We start from the raw sequence: 5,881 nt of genomic DNA on the forward strand, positions 1-5,881 counted from the left end.
TCGAGAGAGTCAACAAGATTAGAGACCTTGGAGTTATATTGGACTCAAAACTTACCTTTGTAGATCACTATAACTCAATAATCCAGAAATCAAACGGTATGTTAGCATTTATAAAACGTTTCAGTTATAATTTTAAAGACCCATACACAATAAAAACATTGTACACAGCTTATGTTAGATCTATTCTTGAGTATTGTAGCGTTGTGTGGTCACCTTTTCAAATTTTACATAAAAACCGTTTGGAATCAGTCCAGAAACAATTTGTTCTATTCGCTTTACGAAATTTAGGATGGTCTCAGAACCAATTACCTAGCTATGAATCACGTTGCCTGCTTATAAACATGGAAACATTAAGTGTAAGAAGAGAGTTTGCTGCAATCTGTTTTGTAAACGACATAATTAATCAGCGCGTTCAGTCTGCTTATCTACTAAATCAATTAAACTTTTATTGTCCTTGCCGTCATTTAAGAACAAGAAATCTTTTCATTATAACCTCTACTCGAACTGATTATGGAAAATATAGTCCTGTTAATTGTTTAATGTATAGTTATAATAAACATTATGAGAATATAGACTTAACTATGTCAAAACAGCAGCTGAAAAAAGGTTTTTACGGTAACAGGCACCGAAGAACCTGACTTTGTAAATGTAAAGAAAAATTATTATTATTAAGCTTATTTGAACATTGTAATCTCTAGGTTTAAGTTATTATATATATGTAGCCTACACTGTTTGGCGGAATAAATAAATAAATAGAGCGGTATAATGGAATGACAAAATTTAACTATCAAAGTAAAATGCCTTAGTAAATAAACTTATGAATGAAGAAAAATCTTCCAAAATGCACAGAATTAGGACTGTTAATGGTATGTCTTTTTCTACGTTCGGGTACTCAGTCCTACATTGAAAATTTCCATGACCACATCCAAGTAGGATTCGTTATCTTCACCCTGGTTGAAGTAGGTAATATGTTACCATCTGCAAAAAAAAAGTTTTGTTATAAAATACTGGAATAATGTACTTATTGTGATTGATACCTTACCCTAAAATAGTTACATAATCCGAATTTTTCTTTCCACTGAGTGGTTAGGTGCGCCATCAGGCGATGTTGACCGACGTCCAACTGCATAATTTCCGAAAAGGTACCGGAATATGCAGCTAAAGCTGCTACAAGATCAGTAACGCTGAACTGCGTTCTCAAGGTTATTATTCCCCCCAACCGGGATTCAATGGGCAAACAAGCAAGAATGCGACCAAACGATGACTACTCCTCGCACGGAGTGACACATTTCATTTAACTCAGCAACACCTTTGCTTCAATGACAGCAGAAATTGGTATTTTTTATGATCGCTTATACGCTCTTGCAGCTCAGAATCCTACTGTAGGCGTTCCCGAGATTCTTTCAGCAAACTTTGGCTCAGTTGTTCCGATGAATCCGTGGCCAGATAACCTTCTCCAATGTTGCCTCCAATCCACAGATATTGATTGGGTTGCGGCTCATTCGCTCGTTGGATTCCTATGTTCAAATAAAAGTATTTTTATTGTATTCTTATAAAAAGAAACTAGAAACATACCTTGCCGATTTCATGGAACCTTTTTTAAGTTTTTCGCATCCGGATCGAAAACTGAGCCATTTCCGCCGTGGGAGATAAAAAAAATTACAACTTATAACAGATGGGGTGATGCGAGAAACGCTTCCGGCGTATGACTGCTTTTGGATTGGTGCTGCTGTTGCCGGTTGTGGTGGTCAAGGTGATACGATCAGTGACGGCTGAGGAGCTGGACGAGAGATAGTGATGATATTTCTGCTACTGTTGGTGATGTGGTGATGGTTGTTGTTGCTACGTCTGCTGGCATTATGCTTTTAACCCGGGATCCTTCGTAACCACAGGCTCAACCTGCAAAACAAAGAAAAATCTTAAAACCATTTAACCGATAAGGAATGGTGTAACCTACCTAGAGAGCTGCGTAAAATTTCCTGTTTCCGCGTGTGATTCTCGATGCTAATTGAATTCCGTTCATTAGCCATCGACATAAATTGCCGCGCCTGGTGCGCTTTCGCCGTGGGAGAATAAACTGTTTCCTGGTGAGATCCGCCACTGTTTAAAATTCAAAAATCTTAGGGGATTGGAGCGAAGTCGAAATAAAACTGGATACTTACAGCGTTTTCAGAAGAACTACTTTTCCTTCGCTGCCGCAAAATCCGGAAATTCGCTGCCTATGCCATCTCCTAAATTGTGTTTCCAATTTCTCACAGACAGACCACAGCTGCTGCCGCTCCTACGTTGGGCACTGCAACCGCTCCGGTGTATGTCGGCCGGATGGTGGAGTTTGTTCTGTCATCTGCTGTACTTTGATGAGCTGTATAGGAGAGTTGGAAAAATAAAATTTAAGGCAATCAAAAAAGCTTTTCCACTTACCTTTAGCGCTTGCGTGGCGGTGAACCTCGGTGCGCTTATTTTAATCGCTGTTATGGCCATTCTTGGTTTGCTTGGCGAAGTTTAGAAGATTATTCGTAAACGCACGGGCTTACAAACTAAAGTCGCGCACGCCATTTTTTTTTTCCTAAGTTGACAGTGAGGACACACTTCGAGTTTTATTTGAAAGATTATTACTCGTATCTTTCAAAAATATTTTTTTATCATTTCAAGCGAAGACGCATGAAAAATATAAAGTTAGGTAAAAAGTAGAAGATTTAAGGAAGATTACTGGAATAGTCACTATTCGTGGAATCAGATCAGAATAATATCAACGATAACGGGTATGATATTTGATTATGCGGGTAATAGTAGAAAGTATTAGCAGCGTTTTTTTCTTAAAGTTCTGTGTTATTTCAATTTGCTAGACGAGATTGCATATATTTTTGGAAAAATCGTTAATTAATTAAGGTGTCAATTCATCAACTTGGATTTGTTTTTTCCTAGAATCGCAACGTATAAGTTTTCTTTAAACTACTGATCGTTGTTGATCTACAAGAAAAACACCCAAATGCAAGCAATCGTGAAAATGTAAAAATTATCTTTCTAAATACACAATCAGTGTCACTCTGATTTTAATACCTGCCCTAATATTCCGTTTATTTTTTTTGCTGAAGATATATTTTTGCCGAAGATGTAGAATGTGTTAATAGAGCAATACCTACGTTAAAAAATTTTTTTTGACGTAGAATTATGTCTTACGGCAACACTATAGGGGGGCACATTGAAATTCGCGAACGAATCTCGCGTCACGAAAAACGCCTCTTTACCAGACATCTTTTCCGTACATCATTTTGGGTCGGCTATGTGTTGGTACACCAATACTAATAAAACACAAATACAAATTGGTGCGCAAAACACCCAAGCGAAAAAAACCCCGACAGTCGACCCAAACTGCACTAGGGTAAGTGAGCCCTATTTTGGCATGGTCCTTTTCTTGGCATGCCAACATGTCTTTTCATGTTTATTTAGGTCCAAATTGAGCTAAAAAATTTTGAATATATTTTCATTGCGAAGAGAATAATTTGTTTCAAATCTGTGCATACCGAATTTTTTGATTGTTTGTACTTTATTGAAGTAGTTATTTTTTTTCGATCTGCATCCGAGGCAATTATGTTGGAAATCACCGTATGAAAATCAGATAAACTCACCTTTCTAGTGTAACTGTTAAATTCCCATGCGATTTCAAACGCGGACATTCATTTCAAAAATTTGCTATAAATACTCATGCCTACAGTTAAACACGGCAAAAAATCTAAAAATACTAGAAAGACAAAAGAATGAATATTTATTTAGGTGTTGAATACAAATTTAAAACTAATTTTGTTCCTTTTCTTGGCATGCAACTTCAATCGAAATACACCACCAGTGTTGGAAGCTGGAAAAAATACATGTTCATTAAAGAGGTATTTTTGGGCTGATGTTTTCCCTAAAAATTCGTTTAAAACTACGCACAAATGTTTTCATAAATACTAATTGGATTGTATGATAAGATTGTTTCTATCAACTTAAGCTTCGAAATAAGTTGGAGAACATAAAAGATTCGACTAACTAAAAGTCATATCCAAGCATTGAAAATGCAAAAATCGCTATTTGGGAACCATGAATCGAAGGTACATTGGTGTGCGTGCGAACAACATTTGCATTGCAGTCTGCCGAGCAAAAGTCACGTGGTTCAGAACACAGTGGTTCGAAATAAAAAAAAAAATTAAGTGAAATTAAGCAACTCACAAGACTTAAGATGTTTTTCTTACCTAAAAACTGTTAGATCAATGGCAATTTATGACTTTAGTATATAAAATACATAATTAATTGAGTTTTGGAATCTTTTTCTATCGCTTGGGAACCATATAATCAGATTTAATTTTTTGGTTATTTGTTCTAATTTCTTTTTCTTGGAAACAGAAGTTGGAAGTTCAGGAAAATATCGTTTTCTTACCAATTATTCCTTAAAATATTAGATGTGAGTCGAATTAAAAAAATGTTTTAGCAAGGTTTACATTCTAACTTCTATTCAAACCACTGCGCAACGCCCCGGGCATTCGAGATGGCTCTTGCTAGAAGCTCATAATCTCAGCTAACAAATTCAAAAGGGCAAAATTTCAAAATACCATTCAAGGAATTTTTAATTTCTTACTTTATGAAGCCAAACTCCACAATATGAAGACAGTTGTTTGGTAGTGAAAATAACCCCATGTGTTGCAATCGCATTGCGGAATTTCTGGACTTCCGACTTTTTGAAATGAAAGCTTATTTTGTGCTTCCCTTTCAACCAAATTTCATCAATGTTTTCAAAAGCCTTTTTGTTGTATGAGTGGCGCCCGGTGTTCCATCTTCGAATAGAACTTTACGCTCAGCTGACGTCATTCTGTCAGTGGCCTTATACTCAGAATAGTCAACGATTCTGTTAACTGTCAAATGAGCATTGTCGGTAAAGATCTAATGCACATTGCTGGTGGCCAAGAATCGGATCATCGAAACGGCAAACAATTGGAACGGCGGCCAAGTAATTGGAGCACCGCAGTTAGTACTTTGCATACATTTTACTCACATTAATGAAAGTTCCATAGAGAAAACATATTTTTGTTGAACTCTAAGCAAGTTAGCAAGTAAATTCTTCAAAGGATGTTATATGGTGCACTCAACAGGAAGGTAGGAATGTCGAAAAAAAGGGTATACCATGCCTTAGGTGCCAAGGTCGGGTACATTTACCCTAGATGCGAAGTTATAAAAGAGCAAGGATTGCGCCGTCTCGGTTTCATTAAATTATTGGCCATTGGCCGGATGGAGCGACCAAAAATTATGTGTGCGCTGCTGTTTGCTTCCCTAGAGCAGTTGGTGTACCTACACTGCCGGCCAAAAGTTTGGAAACAATTTTCGATGGCCATATCTCACCAAATTTATGATACATTGCATATCTTTTCTTCATATGTTATTGTCAAAAAATATTTATTAAGCCCAACAAATTCGCAAGAACTCGTAAGATGACAGTGCTTAAGGCGAAAAAATTCCAGGATTTTTTTTTAAATCTTGGTAAAAGTGATCGGGAAATAATCAATCTTCACTTGAAGTATTCATGAAGCAGATGGACATAAGTATTCGACACATGCTAACTCATCTCAATTACATTAACTCCAAAAAGTTTGTTGTATTTGCATATTTTTTATGTGAATAGATTCTAGGAAATGTTCTCTGTCAAACGGCATAAAGTTTCCATAAGAGGAAAGATTACGTTAAAACAACAAAAATTTCAACAGAACATTAAAAGTTTCGGAAGTTTTTCCTACCGATTTCCCTGCTAATTTCAAATGGAAATGGTTCCACTTATCATAAAAAAGTTAAAGAGGTTGTATATAAGACACAACCACAAGAATTACGTAGAATTACGGTTTTTTCGTACCTT

At 36.4% G+C, this 5,881-nt stretch overlaps 1 long non-coding RNA gene across 1 annotated transcript; it reads right to left on the bottom strand.

Moving 5' to 3' along the window:
• Positions 1-810: 810 nt before the first annotated feature.
• LOC129742094 (uncharacterized) lies at positions 811-2,045 on the bottom strand. The gene is made up of 4 exons (XR_008736507.1): positions 1,958-2,045; positions 1,576-1,899; positions 1,043-1,517; positions 811-978 (listed from the first exon to the last, which is right to left on the bottom strand). It is a non-coding gene; the product is annotated as an uncharacterized LOC129742094 (long non-coding RNA).
• Between the last annotated feature and the right edge of the window lie 3,836 nt (positions 2,046-5,881).

Source organism: Uranotaenia lowii, chromosome 2 (assembly GCF_029784155.1).
Source record: "Uranotaenia lowii strain MFRU-FL chromosome 2, ASM2978415v1, whole genome shotgun sequence".
Taxonomy (NCBI): domain Eukaryota; kingdom Metazoa; phylum Arthropoda; class Insecta; order Diptera; family Culicidae; genus Uranotaenia; species Uranotaenia lowii.